The sequence below is a fragment of the Vidua macroura genome, chromosome 13 (assembly GCF_024509145.1).
Source record: "Vidua macroura isolate BioBank_ID:100142 chromosome 13, ASM2450914v1, whole genome shotgun sequence".
Taxonomy (NCBI): Eukaryota; Metazoa; Chordata; class Aves; order Passeriformes; family Viduidae; genus Vidua; species Vidua macroura.
Window position 1 is genome coordinate 22,063,160 of NC_071583.1, and position 18,090 is coordinate 22,081,249.

The following is an 18,090-nucleotide window of genomic DNA, read 5'->3' on the forward strand; positions in this document are numbered from 1 at the left end:
CAACTTCGCGCACAGATGACTGGAGCGGCAGCGGTGCGCTCCGAAGCGCCGCTTTTGCCGAAAGACGCCGGGAAGCGGCACTTGCTTTCGGCCAGCTGCGGAGCTCCGTATTCTGCCTCTCTAGTCGCCTACATCTTAGCGAAAAGCTTTTCCGCTCCAGTTCTCAAGGAGAAAGTGTCCCAGCACTGCTCACTTAGCCCGACCTTGCCAGGAAATGAGATTTGCTGCACATTCCAAGGACACTGCATTTTCCTGGGCAAGCTGCAACCTGCTGGCAAATGGCCGTGCTCTCTGCCCACTCCTGCCCAGCTCTGGGTAGTAGCGGGCACGTTGCAGCCTGGCGAAGGCAAGAAACCTGGAGAGCTGTCACAGAGCAGAAGGGCAGCTGAGATGCTGAAACGCAGCAAAGCTGAACTGCCTGCCTCAACTTCAGCAGTGTGTAATTGACTGCAGGCGAAACACGAAGCAGCAGAGCAGCGGGCTTCTGTGCGCACTGAAGGCAATTGCAAGAATCCAGCAGCTGCTCCTCGCCAAGCACAGTCAACTGCCTGTGTTCTTGCTTCTTGACCAACTCACAGTTGCCCTTCTTCTCAGCAGCTGCCACCGTGTTCTCTGCATCTCGGAGCCTCTGGGGAGCAACAAGAATTTCCAAGGTGGGATGCATGAAAACTAAAATAAAAACTCAGGAAAGTTGTCCTGGAACACCTCCCATTGGCATGCCAAGAGTGAATTCAAGAGGCAGGAGAGCGGCAGCCACCGTCCTGCAGCAGTCTGCGAGCTACGCACACAAGCCGGCTTCTTCGCGGCTTCGTTCTTCGCCTCTTGCAAGCTACCGCGATCTCCGGCTGCCTGAGGCGAAGAAGCGGCAACTTCGCGCACAGATCACTGGAGCGGCAGCGGTGCGCTCCGAAGCGCCGCTTTTGCCGAAAGACGCCGGGAAGCGGCACTTGCTTTCGGCCAGCTCCGGAGCTCCGTATTCTGCCTCTCTAGTCGCCTACATCTTAGCGAAAAGCTTTTCCGCTCCAGTTCTCAAGGAGAAAGTGTACCAGCACTGCTCACTTAGCCCGACCTTGCCAGGAAATAGGATTTGCTGCACATTCCAAGGACACTGCATTTTCCTGGGCAAGCTGCAACCTGCTGGCAGATGGCCGTGCTCTCTGCCCACTCCTGCCCAGCTCTGGGTAGTAGCGGGCACGTTGCAGCCTGGCGAAGGCAAGAAACCTGGAGAGCTGTCACAGAGCAGAAGGGCAGATGAGATGCTGAAAAGCAGCAAAGCTGAACTGCCTGCCTCAACTTCAGCAGTGTGTAATTGACTGAAGGCGAAAAACCAAGCAGCAGAGCAGCGGGCTTCTGTGCGCACTGAAGGCAATTGCTAGAATCCAGCAGCTGCTCCTCGCCAAGCACAGTCAACTGCCTGTGTTCTTGCTTCTTGACCAACTCACAGTTGCCCTTCTTCTCAGCAGCTGCCACCGTGTTCTCTGCATCTCGGAGCCTCTGGGGAGCAGCAAGAATTTCCAAGGTGGGATGAAGTAGGACTACGTCAAAACCCAGGAAAATTGTCCTGGAACACCTTCCACTCGCATGCCAAGAGTGAATTCAACAGGCTTGGAGAGCGGCAGCCACCGTCCTGCAGCTGTCTGCGAGCTTCGCACACAAGCCGGCTTCTTCGCGGCTTCGTTCTTCGCCTATGCAAGCTACCGCGATCTCCGGCTGCCGGAGGCGAAGAAGCGGCAACTTCGCGCACAGATCACTGGAGCGGCAGCGGTGCGCTCCGAAGCGCCGCTTTTGCCGAAAGACGCCGGGAAGCGGCACTTGCTTTCGGCCAGCTGCGGAGCTCCGTATTCTGCCTCTCTAGTCGCCTACATCTTAGCGAAAAGCTTTTCCGCTCCAGTTCTCAAGGAGAAAGTGTCCCAGCACTGCTCACTTAGCCCGACCTTGCCAGGAAATGAGATTTGCTGCACATTCCAAGGACACTGCATTTTCCTGGGCAAGCTGCAACCTGCTGGCAAATGGCCGTGCTCTCTGCCCACTCCTGCCCAGCTCTGGGTAGTAGCGGGCACGTTGCAGCCTGGCGAAGGCAAGAAACCTGGAGAGCTGTCACAGAGCAGAAGGGCAGCTGAGATGCTGAAACGCAGCAAAGCTGAACTGCCTGCCTCAACTTCAGCAGTGTGTAATTGACTGAAGGCGAAACACGAAGCAGCAGAGCAGCGGGCTTCTGTGCGCACTGAAGGCAATTGCAAGAATCCAGCAGCTGCTCCTCGCCAAGCACAGTCAACTGCCTGTGTTCTTGCTTCTTGACCAACTCACAGTTGCCCTTCTTCTCAGCAGCTGCCACCGTGTTCTCTGCATCTCGGAGCCTCTGGGGAGCAACAAGAATTTCCAAGGTGGGATGCATGAAAACTAAAATAAAAACTCAGGAAGGTTGTCCTGGAACACCTTCTATTGGCATGCCAAGAGTGAATTCAACAGGCAGGAGAGCGGCAGCCACCGTCCTGCAGCAGTCTGCGAGCTTCGCACACAAGCCGGCTTCTTCGCGGCTTCGTTCTTCGCCTCTTGCAAGCTACCGCGATCTCCGGCTGCCTGAGGCGACGAAGCGGCTACTTCGCGCACAGATCACTGGAGCGGCAGCGGTGCGCTCCGAAGCGCCGCTTTTGCCGAAAGACGCCGGGAAGCGGCACTTGCTTTCGGCCAGCTGCGGAGCTCCGTATTCTGCCTCTCTAGTCGCCTACATCTTAGCGCAAAGCTTTTCCGCTCCAGTTCTCAAGGAGAAAGTGTACCAGCACTGCTCACTTAGCCCGACCTTGCCAGGAAATAGGATTTGCTGCACATTCCAAGGACACTGCATTTTCCTGGGCAAGCTGCAACCTGCTGGCAGATGGCCGTGCTCTCTGCCCACTCCTGCCCAGCTCTTGGTACTAGCGGGCACGTTGCAGCCTGGCGAAGGCAAGAAACCTGGAGAGCTGTCACAGAGCAGAAGGGCAGCTGAGATGCTGAAAAGCAGCAAAGCTGAACTGCCTGCCTCAACTTCAGCAGTGTGTAATTGACTGAAGGCGAAAAACCAAGCAGCAGAGCAGCGGGCTTCTGTGCGCACTGAAGGCAATTGCTAGAATCCAGCAGCTGCTCCTCGCCAAGCACAGTCAACTGCCTGTGTTCTTGCTTCTTGACCAACTCACAGTTGCCCTTCTTCTCAGCAGCTGCCACCGTGTTCTCTGCATCTCGGAGCCTCTGGGGAGCAACAAGAATTTCCAAGGTGGGATGCATGAAAACTAAAATAAAAACTCAGGAAGTTTGTCCTGGAACACCTTCTATTGGCATGCCAAGAGTGAATTCAACAGGCAGGAGAGCGGCAGCCACCGTCCTGCAGCTGTCTGCGAGCTTCGCACACAAGCCGGCTTCTTCGCGGCTTCGTTCTTCGCCTATGCAAGCTACCGCTATCTCCGGCTGCCGGAGGCGAAGAAGCGGCAACTTCGCGCACAGATGACTGGAGCGGCAGCGGTGCGCTCCGAAGCGCCGCTTTTGCCGAAAGACGCCGGGAAGCGGCACTTGCTTTCGGCCAGCTGCGGAGCTCCGTATTCTGCCTCTCTAGTCGCCTACATCTTAGCGAAAAGCTTTTCCGCTCCAGTTCTCAAGGAGAAAGTGTACCAGCACTGCTCACTTAGCCCGACCTTGCCAGGAAATAAGATTTGCTGCACATTCCAAGGACACTGCATTTTCCTGGGCAAGCTGCAACCTGCTGGCAGATGGCCGTGCTCTCTGCCCACTCCTGCCCAGTTCTTGGTACTAGCGGGCACGTTGCAGCCTGGCGAAGGCAAGAAACCTGGAGAGCTGTCACAGAGCAGAAGGGCAGCTGAGATGCTGAAAAGCAGCAAAGCTGAACTGCCTGCCTCAGCTTCAGCAGTGTGTAATTGACTGAAGGCGAAAAACCAAGCAGCAGAGCAGCGGGCTTCTGTGCGCACTGAAGGCAATTGCTAGAATCCAGCAGCTGCTCCTCGCCAAGCACAGTCAACTGCCTGTGTTCTTGCTTCTTGACCAACTCACAGTTGCCCTTCTTCTCAGCAGCTGCCACCGTGTTCTCTGCATCTCGGAGCCTCTGGGGAGCAGCAAGAATTTCCAAGGTGGGATGAAGTAGGACTACGTCAAAACCCAGGAAAATTGTCCTGGAACACCTTCCACTCGCATGCCAAGAGTGAATTCAACAGGCTTGGAGAGCGGCAGCCACCGTCCTGCAGCAGTCTGCGAGCTTCGCACACAAGCCGGCTTCTTCGCGGCTTCGTTCTTCGCCTATGCAAGCTACCGCGATCTCCGGCTGCCGGAGGCGAAGAAGCGGCAACTTCGCGCACAGATGATTGGAGCGGTAGCGGTGCGCTCCGAAGCGCCGCTTTTGCCGAAAGACGCCGGGAAGCGGCACTTGCTTTCGGCCAGCTGCGGAGCTCCGTATTCTGCCTCTCGAGTCGCCTACATCTTAGCGAAAAGCTTTTCCGCTCCAGTTCTCAAGGAGAAAGTGTCCCAGCACTGCTCACTTAGCCCGACCTTGCCAGGAAATGAGATTTGCTGCACATTCCAAGGACACTGCATTTTCCTGGGCAAGCTGCAACCTGCTGGCAAATGGCCGTGCTCTCTGCCCACTCCTGCCCAGCTCTGGGTAGTAGCGGGCACGTTGCAGCCTGGCGAAGGCAAGAAACCTGGAGAGCTGTCACAGAGCAGAAGGGCAGCTGAGATGCTGAAACGCAGCAAAGCTGAACTGCCTGCCTCAACTTCAGCAGTGTGTAATTGACTGAAGGCGAAACACGAAGCAGCAGAGCAGCGGGCTTCTGTGCGCACTGAAGGCAATTGCAAGAATCCAGCAGCTGCTCCTCGCCAAGCACAGTCAACTGCCTGTGTTCTTGCTTCTTGACCAACTCACAGTTGCCCTTCTTCTCAGCAGCTGCCACCGTGTTCTCTGCATCTCGGAGCCTCTGGGGAGCAACAAGAATTTCCAAGGTGGGATGCATGAAAACTAAAATAAAAACTCAGGAAGGTTGTCCTGGAACACCTTCTATTGGCATGCCAAGAGTGAATTCAACAGGCAGGAGAGCGGCAGCCACCGTCCTGCAGCAGTCTGCGAGCTTCGCACACAAGCCGGCTTCTTCGCGGCTTCGTTCTTCGCCTCTTGCAAGCTACCGCGATCTCCGGCTGCCTGAGGCGACGAAGCGGCTACTTCGCGCACAGATCACTGGAGCGGCAGCGGTGCGCTCCGAAGCGCCGCTTTTGCCGAAAGACGCCGGGAAGCGGCACTTGCTTTCGGCCAGCTGCGGAGCTCCGTATTCTGCCTCTCTAGTCGCCTACATCTTAGCGCAAAGCTTTTCCGCTCCAGTTCTCAAGGAGAAAGTGTACCAGCACTGCTCACTTAGCCCGACCTTGCCAGGAAATAGGATTTGCTGCACATTCCAAGGACACTGCATTTTCCTGGGCAAGCTGCAACCTGCTGGCAGATGGCCGTGCTCTCTGCCCACTCCTGCCCAGCTCTTGGTACTAGCGGGCACGTTGCAGCCTGGCGAAGGCAAGAAACCTGGAGAGCTGTCACAGAGCAGAAGGGCAGCTGAGATGCTGAAAAGCAGCAAAGCTGAACTGCCTGCCTCAACTTCAGCAGTGTGTAATTGACTGAAGGCGAAAAACCAAGCAGCAGAGCAGCGGGCTTCTGTGCGCACTGAAGGCAATTGCTAGAATCCAGCAGCTGCTCCTCGCCAAGCACAGTCAACTGCCTGTGTTCTTGCTTCTTGACCAACTCACAGTTGCCCTTCTTCTCAGCAGCTGCCACCGTGTTCTCTGCATCTCGGAGCCTCTGGGGAGCAACAAGAATTTCCAAGGTGGGATGAAGTAGGACTACGTCAAAACCCAGGAAAATTGTCCTGGAACACCTTCCACTCGCATGCCAAGAGTGAATTCAACAGGCTTGGAGAGCGGCAGCCACCGTCCTGCAGCAGTCTGCGAGCTTCGCACACAAGCCGGCTTCTTCGCCTGCTTCGTTCTTCGCCTCTTGCAAGCTACCGCGATCTCCGGCTGCCGGAGGCGAAGAAGCGGCAACTTCGCGCACAGATGACTGGAGCGGCAGCGGTGCGCTCCGAAGCGCCGCTTTTGCCGAAAGACGCCGGGAAGCGGCACTTGCTTTCGGCCAGCTGCGGAGCTGCGTATTCTGCCTCTCTAGTCGCCTACATCTTAGCGCAAAGCTTTTCCGCTCCAGTTCTCAAGGAGAAAGTGTCCCAGCACTGCTCACTTAGCCCGACCTTGCCAGGAAATGAGATTTGCTGCACATTCCAAGGACACTGCATTTTCCTGGGCAAGCTGCAACCTGCTGGCAAATGGCCGTGCTCTCTGCCCACTCCTGCCCAGTTCTGGGTAGTAGCGGGCACGTTGCAGCCTGGCGAAGGCAAGAAACCTCGAGAGCTGTCACAGAGCAGAAGGGCAGCTGAGATGCTGAAAAGCAGCAAAGCTGAACTGCCTGCCTCAACTTCAGCAGTGTGTAATTGACTGAAGGCGAAACACGAAGCAGCAGAGCAGCGGGCTTCTGTGCGCACTGAAGGCAATTGCAAGAATCCAGCAGCTGCTCCTCGCCAAGCACAGTCAACTGCCTGTGTTCTTGCTTCTTGACCAACTCACAGTTGCCCTTCTTCTCAGCAGCTGCCACCGTGTTCTCTGCATCTCGGAGCCTCTGGGGAGCAACAAGAATTTCCAAGGTGGGATGCATGAAAACTAAAATAAAAACTCAGGAAAGTTGTCCTGGAACACCTCCCATTGGCATGCCAAGAGTGAATTCAAGAGGCAGGAGAGCGGCAGCCACCGTCCTGCAGCAGTCTGCGAGCTACGCACACAAGCCGGCTTCTTCGCGGCTTCGTTCTTCGCCTCTTGCAAGCTACCGCGATCTCCGGCTGCCGGAGGCCAAGAAGCGGCTACTTCGCGCACAGATGACTGGAGCGGCAGCGGTGCGCTCCGAAGCGCCGCTTTTGCCGAAAGACGCCGGGAAGCGGCACTTGCTTTCGGCCAGCTGCGGAGCTCCGTATTCTGCCTCTCGAGTCGCCTACATCTTAGCGAAAAGCTTTTCCGCTCCAGTTCTCAAGGAGAAAGTGTACCAGCACTGCTCACTTAGCCCGACCTTGCCAGGAAATAGGATTTGCTGCACATTCCAAGGACACTGCATTTTCCTGGGCAAGCTGCAACCTGCTGGCAAATGGCCGTGCTCTCTGCCCACTCCTGCCCAGTTCTTGGTACTAGCGGGCAGGTTGCAGCCTGGCGAAGGCAAGAAACCTGGAGAGCTGTCACAGAGCAGAAGGGCAGCTGAGATGCTGAAAAGCAGCAAAGCTGAACTGCCTGCCTCAACTTCAGCAGTGTGTAATTGACTGAAGGCGAAAAACCAAGCAGCAGAGCAGCGGGCTTCTGTGCGCACTGAAGGCAATTGCTAGAATCCAGCAGCTGCTCCTCGCCAAGCACAGTCAACTGCCTGTGTTCTTGCTTCTTGACCAACTCACAGTTGCCCTTCTTCTCAGCAGCTGCCACCGTGTTCTCTGCATCTCGGAGCCTCAGGGGAGCAACAAGAATTTCCAAGGTGGGATGCATGAAAACTAAAATAAAAACTCAGGAAAATTGTCCTGGAACACCTTCTATTGGCATGCCAAGAGTGAATTCAACAGGCAGGAGAGCGGCAGCCACCGTCCTGCAGCTGTCTGCGAGTTTCGCACACAAGCCGGCTTCTTCGCGGCTTCGTTCTTCGCCTCTTGCAAGCTACCGCGATCTCCGGCTGCCGGAGGCGACGAAGCGGCAACTTCGCGCACAGATGACTGGAGCGGCAGCGGTGCGCTCCGAAGCGCCGCTTTTGCCGAAAGACGCCGGGAAGCGGCACTTGCTTTCGGCCAGCTGCGGAGCTGCGTATTCTGCCTCTCGAGTCGCCTACATCTTAGCGAAAAGCTTTTCCGCTCCAGTTCTCAAGGAGAAAGTGTCCCAGCACTGCTCACTTAGCCCGACCTTGCCAGGAAATAAGATTTGCTGCACATTCCAAGGACACTGCATTTTCCTGGGCAAGCTGCAACCTGCTGGCAGATGGCCGTGCTCTCTGCCCACTCCTGCCCAGTTCTTGGTACTAGCGGGCACGTTGCAGCCTGGCGAAGGCAAGAAACCTCTGAAACGATACGCGGAAGAAATCAATAGACTCCATAACCTGGGGTAGTTATGAAGTGGGTACGTATGTCAGCGCCCGGCACAAGTGAGATAGCTCTCCAAAACTTGTGCCCCGAGCCTCAGTCTGACCCACACTTTTATTCTTAAAGGCGTTCCATATGCAATACATTGCACAACATTTTCATGCATATTCCACCCCTGGCCCCGCCTGTCCTCGCTTCTCATGCGAAGTAAGTCCACGCCCTTCTGGGCATGCCTGGTTTGCTGTGGTGGTCGTACGGGGGTCTCTTGGTGGTCCTGAGGCTGAAGATTGTGGTCTTCCTCATGATTGAACTTTTGAACTTTTCCTCTCTGCGCGTGCGCTTTTGGTCCTTTGGTGCTTATCTGAGTACGTCTGTCAGTCTTGATAGGCTTGGAGACAGAGGAGCTTCTTTATCTGGGTTCTTTCCTTCTTCTGGTATTGTTCTCTATGCAAGAAGCTTCAGAAATTTGCATTTTCCTATGCCCTTTGTACTAGGCAGAGGTTTCTTAAGTAAAAGGTTGAAAATTCAACAGATAACTCTACAAGCTAAATTAGAAATGCTTCATTCATTTTGTTAACCTAACTCTAAAAATCTCTGCTTCAGTCCCCCCTTTTCTTAAAATAGATTAAATTCTTTTACTACAGGGGTCTTGATTTAAATTCTGATCTACTATCATGACCGTCCTCTTTCAGTAAGATTCTATGAGTTCTAGAGAGTGATGTCAGACTGGCCATGTGTTTTAACATCCTCGAATTCTACATGAGTGTTAAAGTAGACATCATTAAACTTACAGTAACTAAAATTAATAGGATTATAATTGGGTGACATAAAGTCTTCTAAACAGTGTATTTCACTAGTTATGACTTGTGTTTATTAGCTAGTGATTGGTGCTGGATACACCAAGTTAAGAGACTTAACATACAGGAGGTTAGTGACATGTCTTGGGTAGACATTCTCTTTCGCACCCCATATGGTTTTTCATAAAGCAATTCAAAGTGGTTTAGCTTTTCTTTACTCTTGGGTTTGGTTCGGATCTGCAGTAGTGCTAATGGGAGGGATTGAGTCCATGACAAATTAGCTTCTTGTCCCAATTGTACAATTTGTTGTTTGATCAAATGATTCATTTTTTTTACCTGACCACTTGATTGTGGGTTATATGGGGTGCGAAGTTCTCAGTCTATGTTCAAGTATTGGCTAACTTGTTGCACGAATTTTACAATAAAATGTGGTCCTCTATTTGAGGAGATTGTGGCCAGGACTCTAAAGCGTGGTATGTTTTCTTGTACCAATACCTTAGTTACTTCTTGAGCTTTAGAAGTCCTGGTGGGGAATGCTTCTGGCCATCCTGAAAAGGTATCTGTTAGCACCAGGAAAAACTTATACCCCCCTTTTCTTGGCAATTCTGTACAATCAATCTGCCATTGCTGCTCCGGCCCATGACCCTTCCGAATCTGGCTAAGCTTTGGTTTGGGAGTATTTTTGGGGTTGGTTTGGAGGCAAAGGTCACATTGTCGAGTTGTAAATGTCTAGTTATGCTAGAGCATCAATACCCCAATGGTTTTCTGGTGTTCTTCCTTTATTAGGGACCATCATAAATAGGAGGGTAGAACTAATTTTCCTTCTATGGTGGCCCATCCCTCTTGGTTATAGTCTCCTTTTTGCTCATAGATTAATTTTTTTTCTGGTTTGTTGTATCTTGGCTTACCTTTAGGGGAAATTTGCCCGTCTTGCTGCTTCTTTTGCTTCCCTATCTGCCAGCTCGTTTCCTTCTTCCAATTCGCAGTTGATCTTCTGATGTGCCTTAATGTGCATGATCGCTACTTTCTCTGGCAACTGGACTGCTGCTAGAAGTCGCAGTACTTCTGATGCATCTTTAATATTTTTCCCTTGAGACTTCAGCAGTCCTCTCTCTTTCTAAATGGCTCTGTGAGCATGCACTACTCCAAATGCATACTTCGAGTCCGTGTATATGTTTATTTCTTTCCCTCTTGCCAATTCTAGGGCCCGAGTTAGAGCAATTATCTCGGCCTTCTGTGCAGAGGTATTTGTTGGCAGGGGCCCAGATGATATTACTTCCTTGCACGTTGGAACTGCCTAGCCGGCGTGCCGTTTTCCACTGATGATATAACTGCTTCCATCAGTAAACGAGACTTCTGCATTCTCGAGAGGGGTGTCCTTCGAGTCAGGGCAGCTGGAGTAGGTGGCTTCAATGGTCTCCAGGCAGTCATGTTCCACTGGTTCCCCTTGGTTTCTACTGAGGAAGGAGGCTGGATTGACAATGTTAGCCACTACTATCTCTACATCATCTTGCTCCGCTATGATAGCTTGGTATCTCAGGAGCCGTTGTGGGGAAAGCCAATGCCCACCTTTTACCTCTAGCACTGCAGACACTGTGTGAGACACTAGCACAGTTCTTTTCTGGCCTAGGGTGAATTTGTGTGCCTCTTGGATGTTCAGGATGACTGCTGCAACAGCTCTGAGGCACCCAGGCCACCCTTTAGCTGCTGTATCCAATTGCTTAGAGAAGTAAGCCACTGCTCTCCGATATGGGCCCAGGTCCTGTGCTAGTATTCCTAAGGCGATTCCTTGCTTCTCATGGGAGAATAAAAGGAAAGGCTTACTCACGTCCGGCAATCTCAGGGCTGGAGCTGACATGAGGGCTTTTTTCAGCTGGTTGAAAGCTTGCGTAGCTTCCTTTGTCTCTTGGATGTTCCTGCTTTCAGTTGCAATCAGTTCATAGAAGGGCTTAACAAACAGTCCATAGTTATAGATCCATAACCTGCACCACCCTGTCATCCTCAGGAAAGTTCGTAGTTCCTTTACCGTCTGAGGTTTTGGGGTCTGGCATATTGCCTCCTTCCGGCTTTGGCCCAAGGTACGTTGTCTAGCACTGACTTCGTAACCCAGATAAGTTACTTTCTGTTTTACTACTTGGGCTTTTTTCTTTGATACTCGGTACCCTTGGAGCCCCAAAAAGTTCAAGAGGCTTATCGTCCAGGCCGTGCATGCTTCCCTTGTCCGTGTGGCTATCAGGATGTCATCTACGTACTCTAGCAACTTCCCTTCCTCTGGAGGGGCTTCTCAGGTCTCTAATTCTTTTGCAAGTTGTTCTCCAAACAAAGTGGGTGAGTTTTTGAATCCTTGTGGGAGTCTGGTCCATGTCAGTTGAGTTCTTGGCCCGCTCTTAGGATTTTCCCATTCAAATGCAAAAATTTTCTGGCTTCGTGGATAGGAAGGCAAAAGAAGGCATCTTTTCAATCTAAAACGGTAAACCAAGTTAGCTCGGGGGTTAAGCAAGTTAATAACGTGTAGGGATTGGCCACCACAGGATACAGATCCTCAGTGACCTTGTTTATGGCCCGCAGATCCTGTACTAACCGGTATGACCCATCAGGTTTACCAACTGGTAGGATAGGGGTATTAACACTTACATAACATAAGTTGGAACAAGGTATTATAGACAATATCATGGTCATCAATGGAAGCAATATTTGATGGAACTTTTTCAGTTCTGAGGGTTCGTAACTTGTGTTTGTCGGTGACAGCAGGGAAGCACAGTGAGGCTGCTTAACAGGGCAGGATGCATACATATACTTTCCTTCGTCTACATTCACTTAATTTTATTTTACTTACTCTTACACATAACAAAACAACCACAACAACAAGGTACCTTTTCTTTTTCAACACACCTATTACACTTGTAGGTGTCCCTGGCTAGTCCCAGTGTTCTTGGATACCCCTCAATCTAGCTGTGTGGTTCCCAACTCTAGATCCTGTCAGACTTCTCTTCAAACTGGCAAAATTTTTACTCAATCTTGGGTGCTCTCAACAACCCAGCAAACTTAATTCTGGGTGCTCTTGGAATGTTAATCCCTCAACCCAGCAGGTTTGACTTAACCCTGGATGCTCTTGGAACATTAATCCCTTAATCCAGCAGGTTTGAATCAACCCTGGATGCTCTTGGAACATTAATCCCTCAATCCAGCAGGTTTGAATCAACCCTGGATGCTCTTGGAATATTAATCCCTCAATCCAGCAGGTTTGATCTTGGATGTTCTCGGGCATTCTTATCCCTCAATCCAGCAGAATTTTTAGGGGCCCCTCCTACACATTTTACCTTTTATTTTTCCCCAATAGATTATGCCAAGAAAACCCTCTTTTTACCTTTTAATTCATTTTTTTTTCTAATAAATTACATTTTACTCCCCCCCCCCCCCCCCCAAGGGGTCCCACTCTTTCTCTGGGACCCAGTCCCAGGGGGGTTCTCTCACTCTTTTTATTACTCGCTTCGTCTCTTTACTGGCCGCTTTTCTCGCGAAAAAGACGGAAACGCAGCATGGGAGACTGCCGCTCTCGCTTAGCAGGCCTGGGGTAACCAGCCCGCCTCTGTCACGATCCGCTTCTTGCGGGGTGTCGTGATGGTTCTTTTCACCCATCCCAAAAGTGCAACAAAGGCAAACAACAAGGGACTATCAGTTAATCACAACAAATGCACCTTTAGTAGGGGCCAAAACAGTAAACGCGATAGTGGGGATCTGAAAGGAGATAAAAGGTTAGAGAGAGAACAGGGATATGGGAATAGCTACCAACACAGGCGAGATCCTCAGTGCTCCGGACGATGGGGATCCGTCTGTCGTGTCGGGGGAGTCTTCGAAGTTCTGGTCGACTCGGGGCTCCAATTATAGTCCACAGAGGAGAGAGGGGGGGAACAAGTGTAATAATGAAAGTCCATTGTAATCGCCCCGAGGGAACGGGTGAGTCCACAGAAACCACCAAAGCAAGACGAATCCAATGAAGAATAAGTCCATTTGAATCACTGAAGGGAAACAGGTCATGTCATTAGTGGTCAGACCACCAATTTCCCCTCCTCCCTATAGCAGGGGTCTCAGTCTCAGTCCTTGGGAGGAGGGTTCTCATTCTTTCTTTGTCACAGTGGTAACGAGGCAGATGAGGGGTCTTCAATGAAGGACCGCGAGAGTCACCCCAAAAGTTCATTGGGCTTAAGAACGGAGATTAGAAGCAGGCCGCGCATCAGGCTGTCCCGTGCTGGCTCCATGTCAGGTCTTTGCCAAGTCCTTGCCAACTCCTTGCCAAGTTCTTACCAGGCCTAGTTGGGAACAGCCAGCATGACGGTTCAGTGGTCCCACCTGCGCTGTGTCCTGTTCTAAGCCGGAACTACAGTGGGGGAAGGGATTCTTTCTTGTGGCAATCGGAAGGCAGAATGGAAAATGAGGGGCTTCTGACGGGCTCTTACACCACCCCGTGACTGACGATTGCCCTCGAAAGATCTTCATCAGCAGGATTCCATGGTGTCGTCGTGGAGTCTTCAGGACTCGTCAAGTGTTGGCAGCAGGTCCCAGGGAAAAGAGAAGAGGAAAAGGGAAAGAAAGAGAAAACGGGAAAACTAAAACAATCACAACATATTAGTAATCACAACAAATTATAATTAAACAATAAGCAAAATACAATTAGTAAATCAATAATAGTTATTTAAATAATAATCAATATGAATCAATTAAACAATAAATTGATCAAATAATAAACCAGTATCATCAATATTAAACAGTAAAGTAATAAACCTAGTATAATCGATATTACTCAGTACAATTTTATAAACAATAAACAAAAATAATTAAAACAGCGATTAGAACAAATCATAAAAGAAAATGATGTAAAACATATCTTCTAACCTTATCATCTTCTTGTGTCTACTGTCCTGGGAACATCTCTAGTGTAAAGGATGTCGGCCAAGTGGTGTGCATTAATTATAGATGTTAATTTTGTTCATCGTTTCATCATTCTCCAATTTACAATAAGCAAGATTACTGATAAAACAAAACCAATCATAACTAAAATCAGAAGAACAACAATGGGATGACACAATTTCTTCAGGATACCGGTGGCGGTGGGTGACCACCCGAAAAGGGTATCCCACCACTTGTGCTCGGCATCACTTTTCACCCTTTCTACAACACGATGTATTTCTTGCACATGATGATGAACAGTTACCAGAGTTTTCTGTCCATTCCCCTTGATTTTTCCTAGGATCTCTATTAGATCTTGATGAAGTAATAATTGCTTGACCAGAGAAAGGTTCATCCCAATGGGAGTAGGCAGTAGCTTGTGAATCAACGTGAGATTGGATTCTAAAAGTTCATGTGAAGTAACTGGAGCTACAAAAGAAAAATCACATCCTGCAATTTTAGTAAAGTTGCAAGCACAAAAATTGGAATGATTTTTAGTAGCTACTACTGTACTTTCTATAAACACAGTATCCCAAGCGGTTCTGAAGCAGGCACACCCATTGTCTGTAGATACAAGGACTGTTTCAGAAGTCTCGTTAGGATGAATATCAAAATGACAGCTATTTTGTTCTGTCTCCAGACAAATATCTTGAGCTACAATTGCATTACCTTCACAGATAAACCCTAGTTGTTCTCAGATGGTACAGGACTCTAAATTGACAGTTTGCCATTTGTCATCAATTTGACGGGCCCATTCTCTATGTTCAGAAGGATAGAAAGTGGGTCCATCATGATTTAATCCTAGTGCAATGATAGGGAATATCAAATGCACCCAGGCATTTCTTATGGTCAACGCAAATGCTGTGGCTGTGTTTGTGTTAGGGTCATAGGTAAAATTCACTAAATTCCACCAGGATTGGAAATCTCTTTCAAAGTCAGTGGCACTGTCCCAGACTATTTTCCTCATTTCAGTGGGAAAAGTGCCTTCTTCACCTTCTCTTATAATTGAGGCAGCAACTGACTGCATCCATCATTGAGCCTGGATACGGCTAAGAGCTAAGGAAACGTTGCTTTGTGCGGCATTAAGTGCATCAATGATCAATTTGCTATTATTTACATTTATCTTTTCCCAATTTGCTAGAATGTTTGATAGCAACCACTGATGTGTTCCCAAGGCTGATAAGGACGATTGCAGTGGTTGTTGTATTTTGGTTAAATCTTTAGTTGTGGAAGCCAATTTATTCATTCATACTTCTGAATCAATACTATTTAGGATTCCCAATCCTGTTCCCACAAGACCAGTTATGTCTCTTGGCACGCGGTTTTTAGGAGGCTTCCACTGTCGCAGCCAGGTTGTCCAAGCCTGAAAAGAGGTCTGCAAAAAGGGTGAACAAGCTGGTTGTATTTCTCAGATATTGTTTTGCATCAGCAATTTGACTTGTTTAAGAGACCATAACAGATTAAACAATATCTGTTGTTGGCCAGTTTTCCTGATTCTACATGGTCCAATTTCAAAAATTTTCGGGCTAAGTGTAACCAGTGGTTGGGTGGTAGGTGTCACAACATTAACATCAAGTCCTACTCCAGTATTTGAATCAATACTTTCAACTTAAAAAACAAAAACAAAAACAAAAACAAAACAAAACAAAAAAAAAGTGCTTCAGTATTTTTGGACCAAAACCAAACTACTTCTACAGTTTGTGTTCATGTGAAATTGTGCCAACAATCCTGTATGCTTGGCTGCGTACAAACCTTTTTGTGCTTCAAGAGATCCTTTCACTTTTTCTGCATGCTACCACAATTAGTTCAGACCACGGTCACTCAGCTGCTTTCTGGCCATGGGGTTGCGGTAGGATGCAGAAAAGTATTACCAGTTTTATCATGGATTAGGTGGTCTTCATGTCCCTCGGAGTTCTTCTGAGAAAGTAAACACAACAGAATTCTGCCGCCGAGAGGCAGAAAAGTTAGAATGATGGAATTATCCAGCATGTATTTGTCCAATGCTCTTTCCCTAGAGCACCAGAGGATTCCCATGCATATTTCTTCAGAGGGGGTTTTAGCACAAGTGCTACTAGTCCTATAGTAAGAGAGGTCCACCAGAACAGGTTGGCCAGGGTCATGAGCTGCATTATTAGGATCATTTGGTACAGAGCATAGGAGTCAGTGTAGATGCAGACCAAAGAGGAATTCTGTGCTTCTCGTTGAAAAACACTCCAGACAGCTATCAGCTCCCCACTGTGTGTACTACCTTCTCCCTCTGTAATCATTTGCTCACCAGAGGAAAAGTGGAGGGCTTCTGCCCTAGATTTCCATACTTTTCCTTCCCCTTTAGCAAAAGCATCAGTAAACCAAGAGTTTGCTGATTGTTCGGGGCAGAAAGGAGGGGTTACTTTGATTACAGAGGCAGGTTTGTCCAAGCTCTCAGTTTCTTGGATTGCTAAAGTTTTTACAGCTCCTTCTGTCATTGAGAAGAAGTTACAGTAATGTTCAACCTGAGCATACCACTTTCTCACTGAGGCCCTCTGGGCCACCCCGTCAGGAGGGGGACTCCCACTAGTGACTGTCTTAATAACCTTGAAGGGGCCTCTCAATACAATTGGTTGTTTTTGTGCAATTTTTTCTACTTCTAGGAAAGCTAAGATAACCATCAACAATCCTTTTTCCCAGGTAGTGTATCTTTTCTCAGCATCTTTGGAACCACGGGAATCAAAACCAACAGGTCTTGTCGGAGCCTCAGGACCCCGCTGCCATATGTGTACTGACAGCCCTGAGGAGGCAAATGCCCATTCCACCTGGAAAGGATCTGTAGGATGGATAGGGCCCAGTGCTTGATGAGCTGTTGCTTCAAAAATCAGCAATTGCAATGCTGACTCCTGAGAAAGACTCCAATCCCATTTCACCCCTTTCCTCAACAAGTCATAAAGGGGAACAAATGGGTCGTTCCAGTGACTAGGAAATCTGTCTGGTCTTTCTACAGGAGATACAGCTGCTATCGTTTTTGGAAGGAGAATTGCTGTAGGTTTGAGTGATTCTGGAAGCCCACAAATTCAAGGGGTCATTATCTTGGGCTTCACAGGTAATTGCATCAGGGATTCAAAGCCAGGAATTCATTTCTTTTTGTGAGTCATTTGCAGGCAAGCAGCTTTGTGCACATTTTCCAAGAGCTGGTCGGGGGTACTAATTCTAGCTATGGGATCTCCCCTTTCCAAGGGGCTTGTTCCCCCGGCCCAAAAAGCTGCACGCTGTGTCAGGGACCATGTGTCACCTTTCTCTCCTGTTGTTAAGAAGACACCATGTCCCCAATACCCACTGGCTTCCTGTTCAGTGAATTGAATTTGATCACCACCAGTGAGGGACACCCGGAAAACATATTCTGTTTCTGATTCATGTGGAGGCTGTCCGTATTCCCTTTTAAGCTTAGCTAGCTCGGTGGCCGTGTTTAGTTGTGATGGTATGCGTTTGGTTGTGATGTGAGGTTCCAGATCATCATCACTGAGATAGTTCTACTCTGTTTTAATCAAGGGTCTCAAGTGATGGCAGCAATGTTCCCCACAATTACTTGCTGCTTCAAGTTCTTGATGAGGATAGATTTGTTTAATGTGAGGAGTTTCCTTCTCCTCAAGCTCTGTAGAGGAATCAGCATGATGGGATTTGTTAATATGTTCCTCTGTTAAGGCAGCTCGCAATGCATAGATCACATTTTTTTGCTTCATAGAACTGTTTTTGCAAAATTTCAACTAGATTTTGAAGGGAGTCTATTATAGCATGTTCCTCACTTCTTCGCTGGAAGCCATTTTCTATAGCTGCCATAAGACAAGCTCCCAAAACTGAGCAGAAGATAGTTTTATTTTTGCCCAGTTTGAATTTTGTTTCATGTTGTAATGAACACACTCTATCAATAACATTTTCTAAGTTCAACCAATTACTCTGTGCCCATTTTTCTCCTTCTGTAGAAGGTTTGGCATTGTGTTTGGCTAGTAGTGCATAAAATTCAGCTTTAATTTCAAGGCTAAGATTGTCACTCATTTTGGGAAGGGACCAAAACCACGACAGGGAGCTACAAACTTAAGTTCCACAAAACTACACAGCCCTCGCTGTGTCGCCCTTCGCTTCCCTGGCTGGGTGAAAGGACAATAATCTGCCTGGGAGGCTCTGCTTAGTTGCTTCAAGTTGTC